Genomic DNA, 26,782 nt, shown 5'->3' with positions numbered 1-26,782 from the left:
TCGTTGAGCCCAGATGCCCATTGGGACAGTGTAACCCCCATAATTGGCTCCCACCCTCAACCCCTTCCCATGAGATTTGAACCTGAAACCTGATGGGGACTAACTGCACACAAACCAACTGGTCACCTCATGGGTATGTGCATAAAAGATACTAAAGAAACATGTATCAACAGGATTCAGAAAGAGAGATAAATCATTGACCCCAACAAGAAATTAGTACACTGGTGAGGTTGATAGAGTTTTAAAGCTATCCATCAGGATTCCATCTCACTGATGTCTACCCCACCTGCATTGCATGAGTTCCAAAGGGATGAGGCTGGGTGCAAGTCTTAGGCTGTTTTTGGCAAAATAGAAATCCCTCAAACCTAGCAACTAAATTAAAGGAAGTCCACTCTTTGTGGTGTAGCTGCTTGAGGCATGTTTCTCCTCTCAAAAATAAAAGGCAGAAACTGTACATTATTTTCTACGTGCAGGGATTGAATGTCTGGCTAATCAGTATTATAGTCATGGGAGTTCATAGTTGTTAAGACAATGACATCTTATGTTAACTCACAAGATGAAAGAGGACAATCAGTTTAACTGACAGAGTTGTCACCAAACACCTATACTCATCCTCCTTAAAAAGATACATTAAATTTGGGAAGGCACTAGGAAGCAGGTTCTCAAATACCAGGTAATTCAAATCAAAATCACTGTACCACCAAAACAAAATCAAGATACTATCCATGGCAAATCCATGAATGATCTTCAATCTATGAGTCACTCAAATATTTTATACTCACTTTTTATGTTTGTCTTGTTGTCATGTGTTGCCATGCCCATGCACTGGGAAACCCAATTTCTAAATGTAACCATGCAACTATGATCTCTACATTATTTATTAGATAAATAACTAAATGTTAAGCATGTGAGTATGAAAAAGAAAAATCCTTACGAAAGCTTTGATCTTGTACATCTCACATTAAAGAGATCCCATCTGGAGTCAGTGAATCATTGCATTATGGTACCTTAACAAAGAGATTTCTATCAAAGATTCAACTCGCCCCGATGCACTTTCAAGTTGTAAATGTTGTAAATAGCATGACTACATTAGCACAACATACATCATGTAAAAGTTAAAACATATAAGATGCCCCTTCCTATAGGTCCTATGGATTTATAAGGAATTGGTTGGGCCATATAAGTTGATGTATTCATTAATGGAACAATAAGGTCATTTTATGTGGTCAGCCATGGCATTATGCTATGTAATAACACAATACAATGTGTATAGGCATATTTGCCATGATCTAAGGTTAGGATGAGAATTGATTGGTTTACTACTATAAATAGAAGACTTTTCTCTCATTCAAGGCAACAATGGGCAATCAAGTCTCATATTTTATGGGTTTTCAAGTTTAACATGTTTTACATCTATTTTGGTCACAAAGTGCCTTGTCTATCTTTCTAGGGTAAATTGTGTGTAGGTTATTGCTTTGGAAACAATGCATGTCCCCTTATGTTTTGTATCTTGTGAATACTTGATGATATTTGGGTTATTTTCTAAAAATTGTGGTTATTTTCAATATAATTTTATTTTGGGCATGTTACCACTCAAACTAGTAGGGGACCTAAAGGGCAAATGCTAGACCAAGGGCGACAGATGGAGACTTAGCCCATTGTCACATCAGCTAAGGCTCCCTACTATTTACGAACTTTCACCAATGGGAGGAGACCTGGTATATTATGGAATCACCAATGAAGGATAAATCATTATGTGGATATGGTGTGACCCAAATGATCCCTTTCCCGAAGAGGTTGAAGGATAGAGCTTGCTTGCTTTCTAAGCAAGTTACAATGTCTTCTAGGAGAAGGATGAGAGGATTTGAGGGTTAGGTTTGGGGAGTATGACTTGTGAAAGAGTTTCCCAATCCCTAAAATCCTTATTGAAATTGGTATCCCGGATGATTCTTGAAGAATTGCCCTCTCAAAGGAACGGGACCAAGTGGACCCAGTCTAGGTTAGGAGGAAATATTTTAGCAACCAATGGTGTTCTTAGCCTAGACAAGGTAGGGGAAAGGATCAAAGAAAGAATATTCACTTAAAGGTGTTGAATTGATCCTATAAGGTACTAGCCTTGGGGATGTTAGGGCAAGCTTTGATCTCGGAGCTAGGTCTTGGATTTTCTCACAACTCCACCGTCGGAATGGCCTCAAATTGGAGGAGGTCTTGATGAAACACCAGCACAGGAGAGGCTAGGAGATCGAACTTTTTGGAGGGCTAGTTCACCGGAAAAATGATGCCCTATGTGACCCAATTTGGCTAGACCTAGGAAAAGGTGAAAGAAGTTGATTTTAGGTGACCAACTTGTTGATTTGGGGTAGCATCGGATGTGCTCTAAGCCTCAAATTTTGCAGGGAGGCTTGGGCACATGCATTACAAAGAACCCATACATTGTTTTGGGAAATTCCTCCCAGAGACAATTATATTAAAGTAATTAATATTATATTAAAGTCTAAACTTAGGAAAATTAAAATATTAATGGGTATTAATCTAATTGTGGGTGAATATTCTAGATAAAGACGGAGATCAAGTCAAAATGATCTGCACCTTTGATTAGGAGTTAATCTAGATCGTTGGTTGTCCAATAGGAAGATATAAGAAGGGTCTTGAGGGTCATTTGGAAAATACACTGAAAGATCAAGAGATTGAATTTCTGAAGTGAGAAGTTCTCAGGAGGAAATTCTGATCGAAAAGATCTTTTGCAGTAGAGGGGCAGGGACAGTGATCCGGAGGAAGATTTCCAGATCCGGAGAGGTAGTAGCAACAGTGTTTTACAAACCGGCCGTTTCGAAACCGAAACGGCCGAGTCGAACCGTTTCATTAGCTGGAGGACTGACTCGGCCAAGTAACCGGTCCGGTTGACCGAGTCATGTGTGACTCGGTCAACCCGGCCGGGTCCGAGTCATTGTTTAGCTTCCTTGATTTATGACTCTGCCATTCACCACTGTTGGGACTCTTGACAGAAGTTTCTTTGTTGGCCTCTGAAATGCACCCCTTACTACAATGATTTTTGACACTGGCCATATTCTCCTCCAGATCACTACTTGCACAGTCAATTTTTGGCAACTTAGTTTTCTGAGTTCTCTGAGGCTCTACTTCCTCGCATTCCACAATCGAAACAACGACATAAGATGCCATCATTTGACAAAAGGGCTTGTTGAATATGATGCTGCCGAAGGGCTTTGTGGACTATCAGAGAAAATGCATTCTTGAAAACGACAGAACAAACTTCACATTCAAAACAGTTACACTTTTCTCCTGCTTCAAGTGCAGAATCTAGACAATGATGTTTCCTTTTCATAGACATACTTTGGAAGCCATGATGATTCTCCAAGTGCTTTTCAAGTACCTCAGGAGTCAAGAGCATTTCCTCACAAACAAGACACCATGCAGATATCCCATCTGACTGATCCAACCACCTCTTCCAGTTCTGATGAGATATCAGTGTGGAATGAGTATCTGGTACTGCCACTTCCTTTTTTTCTTCTTGTGATTGAGTCTGTAGTATATTCACACAATTGCTGAACAGGGTTAATTGTCTTAATAACATTTTGGGATGCAAACATGCTTGTAAGAATTAAAATTCTCCTTGTAATAGTGTTTTCCACTTTCAGATTAAAAATGTTGGATCTTTTAATTACGACTTCTGATTTTTAAAGCCTATTAGAACCTGAAATCTGCCAGAGGGAGAAGCTCAGACAATGTTGTAAACAGCATTGTTGGCCACAATAACATGGACCATAAATTGTGAGAAAATAATATGCATGTGAATCGATAAACCTGGACATTGGTGATATGCACATTGTTTATTTGAATTATTGAATTGTATAAAAATGTGAGTAGCGGTTTAAAATAATTACTGAATATGTATTGAGCAACAGAAACAAGAAAAGTACTATTCATAGTGTTAGATCCTTGATCATGTACTAATTAACCTCAGTTTGTAAGCATCATTTCAAATAAGTTATCCCATAATCAACTCCTTTGTCTATTCAATATAGCTATATAGATTTGATGGACTGTCTTATTACAGTTGACTATGTAATAATGTATTGCCATTGGGTACCATTTTGATATAGTGGATTGGTTCATGAGCCTACTTTGATCATATGTTGTCTTCCATCTATATTATAATGCTGTGTGTTTGAACTTTGGAAACTTGAATGAAAATCTTTAAAATTATGTTTAAAATATTTAAAATTATGTTTTTTTATAAAAAAAATAAATATTTAATGTATTTTTTACAACGACCGAGTCATTGAAATCGAGCCGGCCGAGTCATTGCCGTTTCGGAGTCGGAGTCGGAGTCGATCCTCGGCCGAGTCGGAGTCCGAGTCCGAGTTGTAAAACACTGAGTAGCAAGAGGTTGAGTTATTCCTAGTGCAGGAACGCGTGAGTGTAGGAACTCGCGAGTGCAAGAACTCGCAAGTGCAGGAACGCACAAGTGCAGGAACGCGGGTGCAAGAACTCGCGAGTGCAGGAACGCGCGAGTGCAGGTACGCGCGAGTGCAGGAATACGCGAGCGCAGGTACGCGCGAGTGCAGGAATACGCGAGTGCAAGAACGTGCAAGTGCAGGAACGCGCGAGTGCAGGAACGTGCAAGTACAGGAACGCACAAGTGCAGGAACGCACAAGTGCAGGAATGCGAGTGCAGGCAACACAAGTGTCGGGGTTGCTTAGGGAATATCTCTGCCAGATTTTCTTGTTGTTTGGATTGCCAGTTGGGCATCCATAGATGTACTCAGATTTCACTGTTGCATAATAAAATAAAACCCTCACTGCTGCACCGGTTTTCCCAAGTTGGGTTTTTCCGGGGACATTTGTCCAAAAATAACGGTGTCCTATGTGTTTGTATTTCCTTGCTCAGTTTCTATGTTTCAGAATCATATTTAATTTGGTGTAGGTTGCTTTAGTAATTTACTTCAATGTTTCAAGAAGAAATCTGAAATAAGTTTGTAATATAATTTACGATCTAGGTGAAGTAGATTCAGTTGGTTGCAGTAGGATTCCTGAGATTGTTAGATCTAGGAATTTTCACATGGTATCAGAGTTGTTGATGTGAAACAGGAAGAGAAGATCTAGCACTGAAGCAAGGGCCAACTTGCTGCAGCAAGCAGCAATTTGAATCCCCTAAGGGATTGTGCAGTTCTAGCCAGGAGGGCTATATTTTCGTGGGTGTCTCTCTTTGAGTGAGCCGACAGAGAGGTAAGACTGTCGGATCAAGAATTTGCAAAGGCAGAGGGAACCACGCAAAGCATCAGCACAGAGCTAGGGTAACGCAGTTTTCTGCAAGCTGAGTGTTGGTTAGAAAAGTCGTCGAAAGAAGGAAGCAGATTGCATAGTGAGGGAATACTTCCTCAGTGATTTCTTGCTAAGGAAATCAATATTTCTCATTTGCTGAGCAGCAGAGGAGCAACAAACTTACCAGCTCCATCAGGGAGTGCATAAGCCAGCCTAGAAGCTACGCAGTAAGGAGAAAGAGGGAGTTGTTCAACAGTTTTCGAAGGATATGGCAACCAGTGGCTTGAGGGATCAGGACAGGTTGGACGGAGCTTCCAACTATGTCATCTGGAAGGCTAGAATGTCCTTCCTTCTAGATGAGCATGCCCTCAAGATGTATGTTGATAGTGTGGTAGTTGTCCCTGCGGATGTAGATCTGCTGAAGAAGTACAGAGCTGAAATGGCAAAGGCCAAGAGGATGATCCTGGATGGAGTCAAGGATCACGTGGTGTGCCACGTTGCTAGCAGAGCAACTGCTAAGGAGATGTGGGATGCTTTGGCCACATTGTATCAGGGATCTTCTGAGCAACGGAAGATGTACTTGGAACAGAAGTTGAGATCTGTGCAGATGCAGAAGGGAGAACGTGTGGATCCATTCCTCACGAAGCTGAAGGAGACCCGTGATGAGTTGTCGGCTGTGGGGCATACACCTCAGGATTCGGAGTTAGTGAGACTAGCCCTAAATTCTGTCTCGGATGAGTGGCAAGTCTTTGTCCAGAGTATCCTAGGCAGAGCAGCATTGCCTAATTGGGATGAGATGTGGGCAACTCTAAAACAAGAAGAGCTGAGGAGAGACCTGGTCAAGGTCAAACTTGACGGAAGCAACAGCAGCAGTGGGTCGAAGCCCAAAGTAGAGGAGGAGGATAATGCAACCCTTGCATCGAAGGGGCAGCAGGGGCAACAAAGACGAAAGAAGGACGTCTCCAAGGTGAAGTGTTTCAGATGTGGCAAGATGGGCCACTATGCATCCCAATGTCCCTTGAAGAAAAGTGACAAGGATGAGAAGCACAATCCTAAGGTTGCAGCGGCAAAGATCAAACAGGAGGAGTTCGCCATGTTAGCCAAGATACCTCCAGGAGGGAGGTGGGCTGATATAGAATTGTAGTTCGACAGAGCTACAAATAGGCAAGATCCTTGAGGAGCCCACCTCTTGGATCATCACCTTGCTACGGAAGCCCATGATCAGTAGTAGTGGGATGGAGGAGTTCTCAATTGGTGCCATGGAGTGTTGATTCGACAAATGCAGTAGTTAGTAGCGCCAGAACGTGAGCAGCGCAGAGTAGAGAGGCAGCAGTGCGTGGAGGCAGAGTGCAGAGCTTCAACAGTGCAGTGGCTTAAGAAGATAGCGTGGGTCTAGCAGTAGTCAGACTTTCAGCACCAAGGTGTATCCATGGGATACTTATCCAGTTTTGGGTGTTTTCAGTTGCTTCTCTCAGCAACTGAGTTGCAGTATGGATGCAGTGTTAGCAGTGGCAATGCTAGTAGCAGCAGCAGTGCAGTCATTGGTGGACAGCATGTCAGACATCAACAACGCAGAGGACAATGCTTTAGAGTCAGGGCAATATGTAGCAACATATATTGTTAGAGCACATTCCTCACTAAGAGGGAGTGTTGATTTGGGGTAGCATCTGATGTGCTCGAAGCCTCAAATTTTACAGGGAGGCTTGGGCACATGCATTTCAAAGAACCCAGAAACTGTTTTGGGAAATTCCACCCAGAGACAATTATATTAAAATAATTAATATTTTTAATGGAGTTCCTAGGTCTAAACTTAGGAAAATTAAAATATTAATGGGTATTAATCTAATTGTGGGTGAATCTTCTACATAAAGACGGAGATCAAGTAAAAATGATATGAGCCTTTGATTAGGAGTTAATCTAGGTCGTTGGTTGTCCAACAGGAAGATATAAGAAGGGGCTTGATGGTCATTTGGCAAATACACCAAGAGATCAAGAGATCGAATTTCTGAAGTGAGAAGTTCTCAGGAGGAAATTCTGATCGAAGAGATCTTTTGCAATAGAGGGGCAGGGACAATTATCCAGAGGAAGATTTCCAGATCCGGAGAGGCAATAACAAGAGGCTGAGTTATTCCCAATGCAGGAACTCGCGAATGCAGGAATACGCGAGTGCAGAAACTCGCGAATGCAGGAACGCGAGTGCAGGAACGTGCAAGTGCAGGAACATACAAGTGCAAGAACACGAGTACATGCAACATGAGTGTCGGAGTTGCTTAAGGAATATCTCTGCCAGATTTTCTTGTTGTTTGGATTGCCAGTTGGGCATCCATAGATGTACTCAAATTTCATTGTTGCATAATAAAATAAAACCCTCACTGCTGCACCTGTTTTCCCAAGTTGGGTTTTTTCGGGGACATTTGTCCAAAAATAACAGTGTCCTATGTGTTTGTATTGCCTTGCTCAGTTTCTATGTTTCAGAATCATATTTAATTTGGTGTAGGTTGCTTCAATAATTTACTTCAATGTTCCAAGAAGAAATCTGAAATAAGTTTGTAATGTAATTTACGATCTAGGTGAAGTAAATTCAGTTGGTTGCAGTAGGATTTTTGATATTGTTAGATCTAGGACTTTTCACACACCTCTTGGTAGATCAGTGCCTTAGTCTTGGGAGAATGGAGTCTATGATGAATATGAGTGAGGACCTTTGGTTCTTAGTCATGGAGGCCTCAAGACTACTTTGCTAGCCTTCTAGGTCAAAGAGAAGCAATCTTGCAACTTTTATACTTCAATGTGCAGAAGGTGATGGCTTATCAATATAAATTCGTTAATAGAATTAGCCCTAGGATATTTCATTCCCATTACATAGCCCATACATTGAGAGATGCTATATAGAGACAAAATTTAAGCAGTAAATGCATGCAACAATTAGCCCTAAAAATAGCGAAAATCTCAATCCAATGTATATGACAAAGTAAAACAAGAATAACATTAAAAGCATGTACTTACATATAATAGAACATATCCAACCATCCACAATTTGACAATAGAGAAGCTCTAAGATAAGATAGACCAAATCCACACATCAAAATTCATCCATAAATCTCCAATTCATCCTCTAAAAGAATAGTGTGAAATTCTCAAGAGAGAGAAGAGATCCAATCCAAAGTGATGATGAGAAAATGAACTTATTTCACTTGTATTACTATTTATACACTAAAGAGGAGTTCGAATTAGCCTCCTTGGCCTACATAAGCCCCAAAAATAAAATAATGTTCTAATAATCTAACTTTTGATAACAAGCCCACCAAAACTAGCTCACAAATGAAAGAGTAAGCTTCTCAAGAGGTCAAATAATAATCTATGCATGTCGTAGGGCCCTCTAAGAGGCCTGATGAGGTCCACAGGTGCCATCATGAAGAGTAGGACCCTCAAAAGTGATGGACAAGGGGTTGGCCCCTTATTCTCCAAACAATAAACCTGTGGTGCTCCCAATGGGTGTGGGGGCACAACAATAACCTCATGGATCTCCAAATGAGTCGAAGATATCTGTAGATCGTCTACAAGGGCTCTGATGATGGTGTAGGGGATGCCACATCATCCTACAAATCTTGGGTCCACTTCCAAGTGCATGGTACATTTGTGGGGCCAGTTGGACAAAGATGAACCAAGTGCATCTTCCTCGTCCAATGGGAGTATCTCGAGCATCTCTGACCATCCTTGTGGATCCATGGAGTGTTGTCTACTGTTGTGGAGACCCATGGCTCTCAACACACACCCTACATGTGCCAATGTAGCCCTCTAGAGGATTAGGAACACATATAGGGAGACCAAACCCAAGATGGAGACCAGTTGTCATCCTACATAAGATCCAATGTGTCCCCTAGCCTTCCAGTACAACAAGTCATTAGGGAAATCGAGTAAATGAGCTTACCAACCATGGACCACAGGCGGGGGCTTCATAATGGCCTGCCCTTCCATAATTGACTTCGAGATGTGCCAATGTCTCCTAAACTCCAAATGGGGTTAACCAAATATCCTATTAAGTGGTTTCTACTGCTAAAGGGGATAATATGTTCAAGGTACATCCTTCAAAAGGTGGTGGCATGTGACAAATAAGTGAATGAAGTAGGCTATGAGAAGGGGCAGCCTTGGGCCACATGCTGGGGTACAAGGGTAGCTAATAAAAGGGAAGCCCACACTTGGGTTTATAATGTATAGGAGGGAGCAATCGTGGTACATGAAGTGCCCCGGCCTTGATTTTCCACCCTTCTTTATATGCCTTTTTCCTTTTTATGATTTTCTTTGTCTAACTGCTCAGGGCTCAAGGGGTAAGAGCATGATGCATAAGATGTAGCAGTGAATACCCTCTTTTGAGGTAGGGTTGTTCATTGCCCACCAGGGGTTGGGACAATCATGGGTTCCTGTATGATGAAGGAGGCTCATAAAACCTACAGGAACCAGGGTGATGGCCATGAAGATGAGTTAGAGCTCATGTGTTGGCTTTTTCCCACATGCTAAATGTGTTTGTCCCGGCCATTTTTTGCATTTTGTGGTACATTTTCCTGTTGAATGTGGCCAAATATGATTTTGTCTTTCTTTTTACCTACATCAAACTCCGGGGCATCATTCCAGGCCTAACCCAAGAGGTGGGCGAGGGGAAGAGGCAAGCTAACCCTATGTGGACATAGGGAAGGAATGTGGACCCAGGCAGTGTTCCACGGGGACTCGCCCCCCACCCTAGGGGTCTAGTTTCCTCGCTCCCCCGCGCTCCGGGGACTTGGGGACGAGTAGGGGACATTTCCCCACGCTCCCAAAAATGAGGAAACTCAGGGGGACGTTTCCCTTTCCTGAGGGGGCGTTTCCGAAAAGGGGGATGAGGGGGGACGTGGGGGGACGAGGGGGGGACGAGAGGGGACGTGGGGGGACGAGGGGGGACGTGGCACACCTTTAATGCATTAAAAACGGCCTTGTCTACGGCCACACTGGTTTTCATATGACGGCCTTGTCTCGATTTTAAATATATTCTGCAGGTTTTATCATTGCACAGTACAACAGCCCTTTCCGAATCATTGGGCATGTGAATGAATTTTGGGCAATCATCACAGCGTCTGTCTGAGCAGAGTGTCAACCAAACTTGACTGTGCTGAAGAGTGTGAGTTGAATGCAACTTTTCAATGTGTATATATTGTAACGACCCTTTGCAAGTACTATTGTGGAATCCATGAAAAATAAATTCTCTTGCTCTAGAACTTCGCTATAGTAACTTAAAGTTTTAACAATACAAAAGATGGGGACCTGTGTATACTTGCTGGCTTGTTTGTATAATCTCTAGACTCCTGTAGATCCTTACGCGATATTGTTATTTAGAACCTATCTAAACTAGTACCAAGGGCATATATTTAAGTTAAAACTTTTCATATGACGGCCTTTTGTTGGAAGCTGTTCAATTTCATAGATGAAATGCATTCGTATTAAAAACACAGCTCTATAAAGTTAATATTATTGTCACTAAGGTTCATGACTCACTGTCAACTATGCATCCATATGAAATCACTGTCATATCGAAATTACTGTTTTGCAACAAAATATCAAAGCCATACTGTCACACATGTCTTTGCAATATCATCAAAGTCGCATCAAGGTTGCTGTCATAACTATATATCAAGTTTGCTGCCAACACCAGGGTTACCATCATAAAGATATTGCCATATATTATCATAGTCATACAGCAAGTGCCATACATTAGAACGTTGTTGCAGATCAAGGTTGCTGTCATAACATCTAAGTGACTGCCATAATACAATGGTAACTGCAATATAACAAGGTTACTGCTAGATCAAGGTGACATCCAAATCAAGGATCACTGTTATGTAACAAGATTGCAGCCATATGTTTTACTATCAAGTCATGCTGCTATATGGATCACTGTCGAGTCAAGCTGTCATACCTCAAGGTCACTTCCAGATCTCAAGATCACTCAGAAAGGAAACTCACATTATTGTTACAACATTCCTCAAGTTGAAAGTAGCATTGCATACCTTTATGTTGTAAGTTAAACCAAGATTTCAACGGGATGTAACTTACCAGCCAGTCATTATGTTACTAGTTTTAATTTTAAAGCCTTAAAGGAGGTTGAAGGTCTGGATATTTTATTATTTTGGGCATATCACTTACATCTTTAGGATCTGATCTTCAATACAAAACTGTGCAAGAGGAAGTTTGTAATGGTCGAGGTCTTCTATACATCTGAATTCACTTGCTATGAATTCTCGGTCTCCCTTTTAGAGCAAAATAGTGGCATCTTCAGAGATCTGAAGCAAAGTTTGTAAATAATTCAGGGCACGTTGACAGAGCTGAGAGATTTATCATTTATGTGTAGACTACAGAACAATTGAGCATAGGTTTAAAATTTTAAATTATATCATTTTCTTTCCTAAACGCAGAAGGTATTAGAGTCTAGACTATTAGTTGAGTGAATAGATTATAGAAACAGTTTTAACTTTAGGAGCAAAGGATTTTTTTTCATTTCTTTTTTTATCATTATGTTTTGACTCTTTCAATTCAAACCAAATTGTCATAGTGGACTCAATTAATAAATTATATTTTATATTTATAAGTTTTTAAGACCCTGACGCTCCCCCACGTTTCCTAAAAAATGGTGGGGAGCTTTTGCATAGGCCGCTCCCACGCCCCCTCGCTCCCTCGCCCCCTCGTCCCGGAACCTTGGTGGAACATTGGACCCAGGTGGGAGTAATGATGAATGAGGTAATAATGAGTGGCAAGAGGGTAATATAAGCGGATAAGGGAGCGAGAACACGCAACCAAAATCGAGGTTTCCTGTGAAATACCATCCCTAAAACCAAATGGTTAGTAAAAGAGATCCCACGAGACTAGAATGCAAGGTTAATATCCAAAAGGGGTCTAGGGGACAAGGGCACAGACCTAACCTATTCTTTCCGCTGAATCCCCTCATTAATCCATGCCCAGAAGTGTCCATGATAATAAAACTACAACAATGTTGTGAAAATCGCGATCGGGATTAAATTGGCGCGGGGAACAAATCGGAAAAAATCGGAAAAATCGGGAAAAAATCGTTTGGTACAAGAATATTCATTTTTTTTCATTTTTTTTCATTTTTTTTAATATCTAAACCATCTACAACATAAAATAAATACATTGACACATAAATATGATAAAAAAGCTAATATATAAGATGTTTAATATCATTTCTAGCGCTAAAATCACACATAACATTGAATCATGTCCTGAATAGTAAGCCCTGACTCCTGAGTCCCAACTCAGCCTCAAAATATCAACAAAAAATATGATAATGTATCTCATCATGTCATAATGTCATATACAATAAAATGAAAGTCTAATCCTATTGATTTCCTCTGCCCCTCTTGCGAGAAAATGCCACAGCTTTCCCTTTCCCTCTAGATGTAGATGCTGGTGCCTGTGCTGGTGGAGATGGCAGTGGAGTTTGATATGCTCTAGAAGCTGAAGAACTAGAAGTAGGAGCTATAGGAGGTAGACCATGTCCTCTACTAGTGGCAGGGGTAGCCCGCGCAGGTGGTGTCACCTGGAAACATTACAATCTTCCAATCCTGAAATCCTGAAAAACTGATAAGTCTGCTGGATTTTAAATGAAATCTAAAATTCTACTTTCTCCATATGAAATCCAATGAGGCTGGAACCACTCTCAAACATCCTAAATCATTTCATCCTTTTACTTTAAGAATTTAACACTACCATGAATAGCATATCCATACTAGGGCCTAGACTTGATCATTAAGCTGCCCCACTCAAAAATTATTTGTTTCTTTCAAAAAAGTTGCATGAAAAAACCCAAAAAAACGTTATAAAACTATGCTGTCGCGACCCCCAGCGATTTTTTAAGTTTTTATCGCGATTTTTTCATTTTTATCGCGATTTTTTCATAAAATCGCGATTTTTTCAGTAAAAATCGCAAAAAAAAATACCGGCGATTTTTTCATATAAAAATCACGATTTGATCGGCAGAAGGAAAAAATCGCGATTTTTTCATTAAATCGCGATTTTCACAACACTGAACTACAATACTCAATTATCAAATGACAAGGCATACCTTTAGGTTCAGGAGGCCCACCTTCAAACATACAATCATGGCAGATGGGCGAGGGGCCACATGGCTGACTCAGGTGGCGGAGAAATGGCACAATGAACTAGCTAGTGGCTGCAAGGGGTTGTTCGCTGTCGGTTAAAGACCATCGTGGAGAAAAAAAAAAAATCTCCTAGGGATATCACCCACAAAATGGTGGGTAACATCTGGCTCCAACTAGGACGTGATCTCTCGAAGAAGTGGGCAAAGCTACTCGAACGAGAGGTCATGAGAACTCCAGCAATATCTTTGTTATCGTACAGTCTAGACTTGTCACTTGCACATATAATAGATGGGAAAACACGGGGCAACATGCTTTCACGGCGTCTCATGATCACACATGCGATATGTCAAGCCATAAAATCAACAAAAAATAAAATATGCAAATATGCATCTATCTACCATGAGAAATATCATATGACGTTATTTCTAATGCGGAAATCAGCATGCAATGCATCCTACTCTACCATGCATATGATATAATGTCAAGTCTCAAGGAAGGAGGTGATACGACTTAATTTGACTGGCTCAGGCCAAAGTTCGTTGTTAAGTTTGGCAATGTAGTAATAATCATCCCCAACCTTTCCATGAATCCTGACAAGTATGGGATCTTTATCAACCAAGACTAAATCCCCAACCTTATATTCTTTCTTAGGCTTCCACTTTTTGCTTGTTTGAGAGATTGGTCGCTTGAGGATACAGACTTCTTGAGTAGGGAGAATAGGGGAAGGTTTCTCGATCTCGCATGTCTCATAGTATGGTCCAGGCTTGATCACATGAGGTAAGTAAGTAGGTTCCCTATAAAGGATAAAAGGGGTGCCATCGGATTGCGGGATGGTTGCATATGATAGGTCCATTTGAACATGCCCCCCAATGGTAGCTCCCCATTTCCTAGATAATAGCATCCCCCACACATCAGGAATATCAATAACAATAACATCCATGAGGAGGGATATATCAGGATTCCTAGCTAAAGAAACCTTAAGGTCTTTGATGATACCTTCCACTTCTACAAGTTTGGAATTAAAACCACACACCTTTTTGTGTGGTCGAGTGATGTTGAAACCCAATGGCTTCATAACAGTCAAAGGCATGATATTCATGGAAGCCCTTGAGTCTAACATACAATTGTGTAAGAAGAGGTCATTGATAGTCAAAGTAAGCAAGAAAGATTCATGCCCAAGGCTTTGGTCAGGAATATGAATGTTTTGCAATTCTTCAAGTAGTTCTTCTTCTTGAATCCCCAGGGACTTCTTAATTTGTTGTTGTTGCTTGGGAAGCTTAGCAATCTCCTTTAGAGGAACAGGTATAGTCATCTTTCCTACAGCAACCCCTATGTCGATGTCAAGTTTAATTTCTTTCCCCTTTTCCTTCTTCTTGATGTATTCTTTCCTTGGAGGATCCTTTTTCGGATTGGCTTTTGTTGGGGGATCCTTCTTGGGAGGAATTTTGGGGATGGATTCTTTGAGAGGGGCTTGCTTAGGTGATGGATCTTCCTTAGGAGGTGAGGGGTCTTAGTCCTTTCCTTTCGTGAATATTGGACCCCTTTGAATCTTCCTTGGCTATCAGAGTTAAGAATGGATTCTTCCTTTTCCTCTTTAAGGGTGACCTCACTAATGGGAGGATGTGTGTATGATCCCCCCAACAAAATGTTGAAGATGTCAAATTCCACAAGGTTGGCTTGCTCATCAGTTTGTTCATCCTCACTCTCTCCCCCCTCACTTTCCTCATCCTCAAATGAAGAGTCTAGCTCAATGGCATTAGTTGGAGCCAAAGTGTTTGGGATTTGAGAAGAGCTTGACCTATCTTCTTCACTTTGCTTTTTGGGAAAAGGCTTTCCTTTAGGGATATAACTAGATTTTTGGGCCCTTTCCAAGGCAGTGATTTTGTTCATGATAACCCTGTCACGTGCATTGGCTTCTTCAGTGAACTTTTCCATCCTTTTGAGAATGGCAAGGAGAGTTTCCTCATGTTGATCCTTAGACTTCTTCTTCTTGGTCTCAGCTTTAGCTCTAGGGTGGTCATTGATATCACCCTTCGAGATTCATATGTTTTCTTCAACTTCCATTCCCATTTCTTTAGCTTCGGCCAAAGTGGAAGGTTTCTTATCCCTTAACACATAGGTGAGGTGACCACCCACTGCCTTTATGAATTTATCAAGGATGTTGGCTTCAAATGGCTTCAAATGATTAGGTATATCTTTGACTACCCTATCAAACTTTTGAATGAACTCTCGCACATCCTCCCTTCCCTTGGTTATTTGGTAGAATTTTTCGATGTTGAAGGTCCCTTGGGCATTGCATGACCACCTCTTCATGAATAGGTCTTCAAATTCATCGGAGTCTTGTATGCATGTAGGGGGAAGGCTAAGGTACCAATCTCTTGCTTGTCCCTCAAGTGATAAGGAAAAAAGCATCATGAGCCTATCTTCATCAAAGATCATTCTGGGGGACATTTGCCAATAAAATTCTTCAATAAAACCATGGGCAGTCCAAGTAGCATCCCCTTTGAATTTGGGTAACCATCGGTTATATTTTTCAGGTAGTGGCTTGGGATCATCACTCAATTTCAAAGGGGCAAAGACACTAACCAAGTGTCTTTCACTCTTGGTCATCTTGGGTTGATCTTGTTTAGGGTCAGTGTTTGAACTAGATGGCATCTTTGGAGATGGATCACTGACCTTCTCAAATTCAGGGAAAAGAGCAGTTCCAACAGGTGATGGAGTTCGCTCTCCCCTTTTTGCAACAACCCTAGTTAAAGGAGGAATGTTGTCACCTTCAAGTAAACTAGGGGATTGGACAATGAGTGGAGTCACCAGAGGAATGCTTTATAGATGTCGTCAATGAATCAATTCCTCAATGATTCACTAGGGAGGTAGACCTACTTCCGACAACGGTGCCAAAATGTTACCACTCAAACTAGCAGGAAACCTAAAGGGCAAATGCTAGATCAAGGGCAACAAATGGAGACTTAGCCCACTGTCACCTCAGCTAAGGCTCCCTACTATTTACAGACTTTCACCGATGGGAGGAGACCCGGTATATTATGGAGTCATCAATGAAGGATAAAACAATAAGTGGATATGGTGAGACCCAAATGATCCCTTTCCCGAAGAGGTTGAAGGATAGAGCTTGCTTGCTTTCTAAGCAAGATACAATGTCTTCTAGGAGAAGGATGGGAGGATTTGAGGGTTAGGTTTGGGAAGTATGACTTGTGAAACATTTGCCAATCCCTAAAATCCTTATTGAAAATGGTATCTCGGATGATTCTTGAAGAATTTCCCTTTCAAAGGAACAAGACCACACGGGACCCAATCTAGGTTAGGAGGAAAGATTTTAGCAACCAATGATGTTCTTAGCCTAGACAAGGTAGGGGAAAGGATCAAAGAAAGAATATTCACTTAAAGGTGTTGAATTGATCCTATAAGGTACTAGCCTTGGGGATGTTAGGGCAAAGTTTGATCTCGAAGCTAGGGCTTGGCTTTTCTCACAACTCCACTATCGGAATGGCCTCAAATTTGGAGGAGGTCTTGAGAAAACACCAGCGCAAGAGAGGCTAGGAGATCGAACTTTTTGGAGGACTAGTTCACGGGGAAAATGATGCCCTAGGTGACCCAACTTGACTATACCTAGGAAAAGGTGAAAGAAGTTGATTTTAGGTGACCACCTCTTGGTAGATCAATGCCTTAATCTTAGGAGAATGGAGTCTATGGAATATGAGTGAGGACCTTTGGTTCTTAGTCAAGGAGACATCAAGACTACTTCGCTAGCCTTCTAGCACAAAGAAAAGCAATCTTGTAGGTTTTATACTTCGATGTGCAAATGGTGATGGCTTATCAAGATAAATTTGTTGATAAAATTACCCCTAGGAGATTTCATTCACATTACATGGCCCATACATTGAGAGATGCTATATAGAGACAAAATTCCACAATTTAAGCAATAAATGCATGCAACAATTAGCCCTAAAAATAGCTAAAATCCCAGTCCAATGTATATGACAGTAAAACAAGAATAGCATTAAAAGCATGTACGTACATGTAAGAGAACATATCCAACCATCCACAATTTGACAATAGAGAAGCTCCAAGATAAGATAGACCAAATCCACACATCAAAATTCATCCATAAAGCTCCAATTCCTCCTCTAAGAAAAAGTGCGAAATTCTCAAGAGAGAGAAAAGATCCTATCCAAAGTGATGATGAGCAAATGAACTCATCTCACTTGTATTTATACACTAATGAGGAGTTCAAATTAGCCTCCTTGGCCTACATAAGCCCCAAAAATAAAATAATGTTCTAATAATTTAACTATTGGTGACAAGCTCACAAATGAAAGAATATGCCTCTTAAGAGGTCAAATAATAATCTATGCATGTCGTAGGGCCCTTTAAGAGGTCTAATGAGGTCCACAGGTGCCTTAATGAAGAGTAGGACCCTCAAAAGTGATGGACAAAGGGTTGGCCCCTTGTTCTCCAAAAAATAAACATGTGGTGCTCCCAACGGGTGTGGGAGCACAACAATAACCTCATGGGTTTCCAAATGAGTCGAAGATGCCTGTAGATCATCTGCAAAGGATAAGAAGGGGCAGCGCTGGCCACACACTGGGGTACAAGGGTAGCTAATAAAAGGGAAGCCCACACTTGGGTTTATAATGTATAGGAGGGAGGAGTCGAGGTACATGAGGTGCCCCGGCCTTGATTTTTCCACCCTTCTTTATATTCCTTTAGCCTTTTTATGATTTTCTTTGTCTAACTGCTCGGAGCTCAAGGGGTAAGAGCATGATGCATAAGATGTAGCATTGAATACCCCTTTTAGGGTAGGGCAGTTCATTGCCCACCAAAGGTTGGGACAATCATGGGTTCCTATATGATGAAGGAAGCTCATAGAACCTATAAGAACCAGGGTGATGGCCATGAAGATGGCGTAGAGCTCATGTGTTGGCTTTTTGCCACGTGCTAAATGTGTTTGTCTCGACCATCTTTTGCATTTTGTGGTACATTTTCCTGTTGAATGTGGCCAAATATGCTTTTGTCTTTCTTTTTAGCTACATCAACCTTTGGGGCATCATTTCAGGCCTGAACCAAGGTGTGGGTGAGGAGAAAGGGCGAGTTAAACCTATGTGGACCCAGTGGAGGAATGTGGACCCAAGTGAGAGAAATGATGAATGGGGTAATAATGAGTGGAAATAGGGTAATATAAGTGGATAAGGGAGCAAGACCATGCAACCAAAATCGGGGTTTCCCGTGAAATACGATACCTAAAACCAAATGGTCAGTGAAAGATATCCCACGGGACTATAATGCAAAGTTAATATCCAAAAGGGGTATAGGGGACAAGGGCATAGACCTAACCCATTCTTTCCGCCGAATTACCCCATTAATCCACGCCTAGAAGTGTCCATGATAAGCAAACTACAATACTCAATTATCAAATGACAAGGCATACCTTTAGGTTCGGGAGGCCCACCTTCAAACATACGATCATGGCAGATGGGCGAGGGACCACACAGATGGCTCAAGTGGCAGAGAAATGGAACAATGAGCTAGCTAGTGGCTGCAAGGGGTTGTTGGCTGCCGGCTGAGAACCACCTTGGAGAAAAAAAATCTCCTAGGGATATCACCCACAAAATGGTGGGTAACAGGGCATATTTTGTTGTAATCTCAAAAAGGCAATTGTTGAAAAATGTAACTAGGTTCGGTCTTCTTAATTGTCATTGTACTTGTATCATTATGTATTTTATGTAAAAAGCAAAAAGAAAAAAAGAAGAAAAAGAATTTTATTATTATTATTTTATTAGATAAGCATGTCCTTCATGCTTCTAAGATTTGTTGAGTCAAAGAGTCAAAGTCTTATTGGACCTATTGTAAAGAAAAATGAAAAAGTATTTTTCAAATTGTAGTTTGGGTCAAAATTGCCTCTAGATGCCAAGTTGGCCCTACCTATCAAGTCAACCCTACCCCAAAATACATGTCTATTAGAATCCCTCTGGACAGTATAAATAAAGGAAGAGTGAGCTCACTTGGACACACATTTGCATGATTTGTTCTGAAATTCCGCACAAGGAAGGAAGGTTGAAGTCTGAAGTTGACAAGAAGAAGAAGGGATTGGATTTGTGGAAGTTTTGCCTTGACACATCTCTTATTGAAGGATTATTTTTTGATGTTGTATATGTTGTTGGTTTCTTGCTATTGATGGATTTGTTGTGCAGAAGGAGGGTTTGACTTGACATCTAGAGGGTTGGAGTCTTTTCATGGTCATGGGTCTTGGACATCTCACTTTGATCTGATTCTATAAGAAGAGAATTTTTTTGGGTTTTCTCCTTGGAGGGATTTTTCCCTAGCTTGGAGCCTATATCTTGTGTTCAATATTTTCTTGTGATCTTCATATTTATGTTTTGGTAATTGCTTGATGAAAATAACATAATAAAGATTAATAAGAAGCCAACAAACTTCACAAACAATTATCAAAGAAGAGAAATCTAATCTAATTTGCACGCCTCCCGATTTCTCAACATGGTATCAGCGCTAAGGTTTGAAGAACGAGGCTTGAAGATCACTTTGGTGGCATTTGGATCGAAGTATCATGCATTCTATGGTTTCACTCGAATTTGATCTTTGGCATGGTTTATGTTCCTGGGCTCACATTACAATAATCTATCGCAATATATTCCTCTGAGTGGTGGTTCGATGATTATCTTCGTTGTGCTCTATCTCTAACAATGGCACCACATGACTATACTATGGTGGCTCACACGTAACTACAAGAAGCTTGATTTTATCTCTGAGACACGAGTTCTCCATTGACTAAATTTTCTAAGGTTCGTTGGCTCGCTCAAATGTACAGTTGCTCATATATATTTCTAACTATATTACTGAGGCATGCATTTCTTTGTTCATTAACTGAGTGGCATCGCAATCTATATTATGAACGCACCGCATTTGTATGATTCGTATGGCATCGCATCTGTGGTCTTTTGTATGGCTCGAACTTTTTCTCCAAGGCTCGCATAAATTTCTAAGGTTCAATTTTGTGGCACGCTATACAATGAATCGTATTATAATGTGGCATGTTTTGAGGTTACAGTGGCTCGCACTAATTCCTTTATGAATTTTTGTGGCTCGCATTTGGCACGTAATCATTCATGTGACTTGTGTATCTACTATCTATGGCTTACTATATATTCCAGTGGCTCACTATGCGTTTGAGTGCATCGCTTTCTTTGTTTCTTATTGTTTTGATGTGGATCTTTTATCTCTGTGGCACTGGCTCGCTACTTTTGTGGTGCACTATTGCAGTATAGTGCAATCATTACCCTGTGGCATGTCGACTTTACACAATGGCTCACTTGACATTACATAGTACATTACACAATGCCTCGTTATATTGCTGCAAAGACTCACTCTGTGGTTTCAATGACTTATGCACAATACTATTGAAGCTCGCTATATATAATCTGTGGAGTGGACTACGCCTCTGATATAAGCGGCATATGTATAGAGGTGTTTATGTGCTCTGTGTATAAGAATTGCCTAATTGGTATCTCTGAAGCCATATGAGATATATGAGAATACAGGCTTCGCTATACATCTCATTACAATGTCTAACATTTGTTTGATGGACCATTCAGTGGTTCATAGTTCCGAGGCACAACATTTACAACGGTTCGAATTGATTATCTCTATGTCTCTATGGGATCATATCAGATAGTGGCATCGCTATATTCAGTAGCATCGAATAATACTATGGTATAGTCGCAAATCTTTGTGGTATCAAAATGATGGCATTGTTATATGGTTTCGCTTCATGGTCTGAGGCATCGTTATATGGTCTCACTCTATGCTCTGAGGCATCTATGTAAAAGCGGTAACAGTGATACAGTGACCTAAGGAACAATGAGACGGTGACATTGATCTAATTTGACAATAATTTAAGGACAACAGTGACAGTGAAGTGACTAAGAGAGATGGTGTTGATTTCAACATGGCAATTAATCTTGGCATATCAGTGACTGAGTAAGACAGCAACTTTAATAAATGACAGTGATAGTGACAGAAGCCATGAGACCTCTCATCTATATATATATATATATATATATATATATATATATAAGGAGGAACAATTTTCATCTGAAGCTGACCTTAAGTTTGGATTTGTATAAAGATTACCCTGTCATGGCATACAGCTTGTGAAAGCGAAAAGAATAACTACATAGATCATCTAAAGACCGAGATTGTGTTAGTTGTGGTAGTAGTATATCTGAAGATCAATGAAGCTCATCTCTATGCCACAAAAATTAAGTTGTCTTTTTAAATGAATTTGATAATGTCAAAGACCAGGTCTCTGCCAAAGGGGACATGTACAATCTACAAGGTACGTATAATTCCTGTAAACCTATGTCAATTGCTTATAATGTTTTAGGCCATGGTGATGATCATAGAAAGGGTCTGCCTAAATTAGAGTCAGTAACACGTAAGAGATTGTGTTGCATATAAAGACTAGGTCTTGTAATCAATCGATATGGATAAAAGGTATATCAAGCAACATCATTAGGGTTTTGCAATATGCTAGTAGTGTGCAATGCTTGGATAACAAGTCTTAATGATAATGAAGTTTCAAGGGTTTGCGTAACACTTGATATTCTTATCAAGATAGATATTGAAGACCTTAAAAGATCTAGGGTTTTGCAACTAACTCTCTTGTGTGATAATAGAACTCTACAGTTTGTAAATGACAGGTCTTGCTATCTAGGGTTTGTAAACCCTAGCCAATTATGGAATTGTTGACGCTCAGATTGTATAGGCACTGCGACAACAACTCAGGTCGGGGGCTATCACCCTGATCTCCTACCTCTTCGTTCTAGCTGTCACCCAACAACAGGCTGTGAAGGTTACTCCCTATAATGGAAATGTGAAGGTGAAGGACAAGTTGGCAACCAACAAGCTCAAGAAACACGATTGAGTGGCCTAGCTACTTGGTTAATTTTAGCAAGACTTAAGGATTAGATTTGATTAAATGTGAGATCAGTTCCTTATGGAGTCAATTTCTTGCTTATTATTAATTCAAGACCAAGTAACCGGATGGACAACCATTGCTTAGATACTTCACTAACCTATATGTTATGCAAATCCTAAGACCTAGGTGTGATGCAAGAGTCTTGGTTATTTTTAATTATATGCTTATTCTAAATAAAACATTCCTCTTAACTGTTTTGGAACCAGTCTTTAGAGTAGGTTGTGGGATGGAAGCCAACGAAAAGCAAGCAAAGGCTTGATTAACGATACCTCCGCCTATGTTCCAACCACCCAATGCCTCTGGTGCTGCAGAGACTGTGGCTTTGACGACTGCAAAATCAACGTGTTAACCACTAGAAATGTGTTGAATCCCTCAAGCCAAATTGTGAAAGGGTGGCCCTAGAAGTCTATCAACCAAGCTTATGCTTGGAAGTAAGTTATACTTAGGATGCTTAGGCAAGGAGTGTGAGTGATCTCTTATGTTAAGATTTCTTAATGATTTAAGTACCTTAGTTATGATTAGCTTATAGCAAGAGTACTTAGTGATGAATTATGAGACAATCTTACAACCAAGAATGTGCCAATTTATTTCGTGTCAATCTTAACCAATGATGATAATTAAAGGAACTTAGAGCACTTATCCACTTAACAATTAGCTAATGATTATCAACACAAGATGCCAATCACGATTACTCAAGATATTCCAATGATGATTTTACAACAATATTATCAATGATCTTATGCTAATGTTACTAAATGCTAATCAAGAAAGATAACCAAATCAAGATGCCCAAGGAAGCTTAAATTATTCAACACAAAGTGATTTGAGATTGGAATGCTTTAGTGAGTGTTATTATTAGATGTGAACTTATGAACAACCAACTCACAGTAACAACTATGTTAGTGCACTTGAAACAATTAGAAACCAACTTGCGATAAAACCATGAAACATGAATAACTATGATCTATAGAGCATCGCAAGGAAAGATCTTAGGTTACTTATATTCCAATCACATTCAAATGGACAATTGTTAAACTTTTAGGACAACGGCAAATAAATCACTCTAGATCTGGAAAATGACAAGCATGTATGAACCAAATATAAGCAATAAAACACCCAATGACTTGTGAAGTGAAAATACAAGCTAACCAACCTTATTATGATGTATTATTCAATGTTATATCAGACCTGAAAGTACTTATGATAGCAGTAAGAGAAAAGTGAAAACAGTGAGCCACCAATGTAAGAGTGTGTGCCAAAATGTGCCAAAGAATTTTCAAATGCCAAAGCAAGCCTATCATATTAAAATTCAAGATTCTTTAGCCTTTTATGATGTGATCTTCAGATCTGATCCACAGATTATGCAGAGATTATTCAGTCAACAAAATGGCTAGATCTATGCTCAATAAAAAAATCCCAATTCACCCAATGACTAGCAAAATTATACTATGAATTTATTAATGTATTTAAGCCACTTAGGTGTAATTTTTAGGGCACTGACTTGAATTTTATCACTGTTATGAATATATTCAGAGAGTTGTAACAAACAATGAGGAAAATGGAGGGTTTAGAGTTCAAACCCTAGGCCCAAGGCCTTGAAGATTGCTTGCCCAAGCTGCCAAAAATTTTCCAATGGACGTGGCACCTGAAAAGACCAAACTTGAGCAAATTTCACTTGCAAAACCCACCAATATTCAGTCAAAAAATCCAAGTAACCAACCAGAGATGGAGGAGAGGCAAACTAGGACCAAGGAAGACCAACGCTAGGCCTAATAGGGCTAGCGTTGGGGTGAAAGGGGCCTAAAAGGCCTAGCTTCTAGGGAAAAAAGGCCAAATCGGCCCTCGGTCAAGGAAATGGAGGCCTAGTAGGCCTGCCGCAAGATGAAAAGGGCCCACAAGGGGTTGTCGTAGGCCCTACAAGGGCTATGACCTAGGACCCAAAGGCCGTGGAGGCTTGCCCCAAACCCTTAAGGGTTGCGGCTTGGGGGAAGAGGGAGAATAGGGGGAGGAGAAGGGAGAGAATGGAGGACGAAGGGAGTCGAGAGGAGGAGGCTAGCAGAGGAGGGATAAGGGGTCAAAAGGGGAGAAGAAGGCCCTTTAGGCCCTGCGGCAAGGCCTAGAGGGGAGGACGAGAGACCTAGGGCTTACAACCAGCCTTAGGAAGGCCGAAAAGGATGATGCAGAGGCCTCAAAGGGTGACTTTGAGGGTTTGGAGGAGAAAATTAGGCCTAGGAGCCATAAAAACTTGAAACCCTTGCTCCAAAAAAAAAATTGCTTCAACTCTTCAATTTCCTTTAAATTCTTCTATAGTTGATCCTGCCAAAAAAAAATTAGAGACTAGATCTTACCCTCAAGGGCCTAGATCTAGCTCTAATCCAACTATTTGCCTTTGATCTCACCTACACAAATGAATTTACAAATACCCAAAACCCCAATATATACAAAATTTCAAAAATCTCAAAACCCCAGCTGCAAAAAAAGAGTTAGAAAATAATTTACAAAATAATACTTTACAAATTCTATTTACAAAATGTACAAATATACAGTGCTTAAAGAAATTTTTAGAGATAAAATTTTGTGGGATTTTTCATAATGGCTAGATGTATTTCGAAAAATGAATGCAAACTACAGCCTTAACGAAGTTAGAAAACCATAAAAATATTTAAGATCCAAACAAGGTCAAGATGTGCCCACTGTTTGTGAACTTGGAGGCCAAGGGTTGGAGAACTTGCAAACACTGTATCAGGGTTGCAGGAATCGCACCCCCCCCGCCGGATCCTAACCCGGAACCGCGACCCGTGCGGAAGCGTTCCGGAATCTCCACAGGAATCGCGATTCCGAAATTTAGGTTGCGCGCTTCCTTGTTTTTGAAACGATTCCTGCCAATGAGGTTGCGGCCCCCCCGGAATCGCGCTTCGGCATGCGGTTCTGGCATGAGGTGGCGCCACGCAACCTGCCCGGAAGCGCACGCCACCCGGGCGCAACCCACACGCAACCCGCGGATATCAATTTTTTTTTTTAATTTCATTTAAAATCTAACTTAACTAAGCATGAGGGGGTGGGTTAGGGGTGGGTTAGGGTCACTTTAGGGTGAGTTTAGAAAAGAATTAAGCCCCCATTCTCTTCTCATTTTCTCACTTTGAGTTTATGAGAGTTGGAGAAGAGAAGAGAGGAGAGGAGAAGAGAAGAGAGGAAAGGAGAGGAGAAGAGAGGAGAAGAGAGGAGAGCTTGGAGGAGTGAAGAAGGAGGAGCTAGGAGAAGGAGGAGGAGCTTGGAGCAAGAGCTTGGAGGACTTCATCTACAAGAGCTAAAGAGGTAAGTTCAAACCCCAAACTCCCTTGTTTTTTTGAAAAAAAAATTGTATTTTTCTCCTCCCTCTCCTACTCTTTCCCATTGTTTCTACTTGCTCCTTTATTTACAGGTTGTCCACCACCTATATCCATATTCCAAGATGGTGTTCTTTTGGCTTCTATGTATCATTCCACTCTTGGTTTTAATGATGGCAAGGGTGAGGAATAGAGGGGAAGAGGAAGGGGATGAACTTGGTGACCCAATGTATGATGAGGAGGAAGGGTTTGAAGAGGAAGGGGATGAACTTGAAGAGGACACTGAAGCACAAGATGGGAAAGGTACATCAAATCCCTTGTGGAACTATGTGACCAAACTTGAAGGGGGAAAGGGTGGTGGATCTTACAAATTTTTGTGCCCTCATGGTTGTCATGGAGGAAAACCATATACGGGTTCATATACCCGTCTGAGGAGGCATCTTTGTGGGGTGCTGGAGAGTGATGAAAAAAAGGGTTCTGTGGGGGTAACCATTTGCCCAAACATTTCAAGTGAACAAAGAGAAAAATACATCCAAATAGAGATGGCTGCACAACGAAAAAACAAGAAACAAAAAACTCATTCTGAATCAAGTGCAACCTCTAAATTTGGTAGTTGCCCATCTCCTCATGGTACTTTTGCAACCTCTGGAGGTAGAAAAACAATAGGGGATTTCCTTAATGTTGCTGGGAGGGATGATGTGGATGGAAAGATAGTCCGTTTTCTTTGTGCTTGCGGTGTACCATTCAATGTGCTTCGCTCTCCCTATTGGCATGAAATGGTAAAGGCCATCAATGAAGCCCCAAAAGGATACAAGGCCCCCAACTATGAGAAAGCTAGAACAGTGTTATTAGAAAGAGAAAAAGCTAAGGTTCAAAGAGCTTTGACACGTTTTACACATGAGTGGGTGGATTCTGGGGTATCCATTGTATCAGATGGGTGGACAAATATTAGAAACCAACATTTGATAAATGTTCTTGGTGTTTCTTCTAGTGGTGCAGTATTTATTGCATCTCATGACTCC

The 26,782-nt window shown here is 40.8% G+C and overlaps 1 protein-coding gene across 2 annotated transcripts in view; it reads right to left on the bottom strand.

The window, feature by feature from the left end:
• Window positions 1-26,782, bottom strand: part of LOC149204107 (glutaredoxin-like) — a 167,320-nt gene that overhangs the window by 93,989 nt on the left and 46,549 nt on the right. The window lies entirely within an intron of this gene.

This window comes from Pinus tabuliformis, chromosome 1_2, assembly GCF_031772625.1.
Source record: "Pinus tabuliformis cultivar Carrire ecotype Pingquan chromosome 1_2, CPIR1, whole genome shotgun sequence".
Taxonomy (NCBI): domain Eukaryota; kingdom Viridiplantae; phylum Streptophyta; class Pinopsida; order Pinales; family Pinaceae; genus Pinus; species Pinus tabuliformis.
The sequence above is the reverse complement of the archived record's forward strand: the minus strand, read 5'-3'. Positions and strand labels throughout refer to the sequence as shown.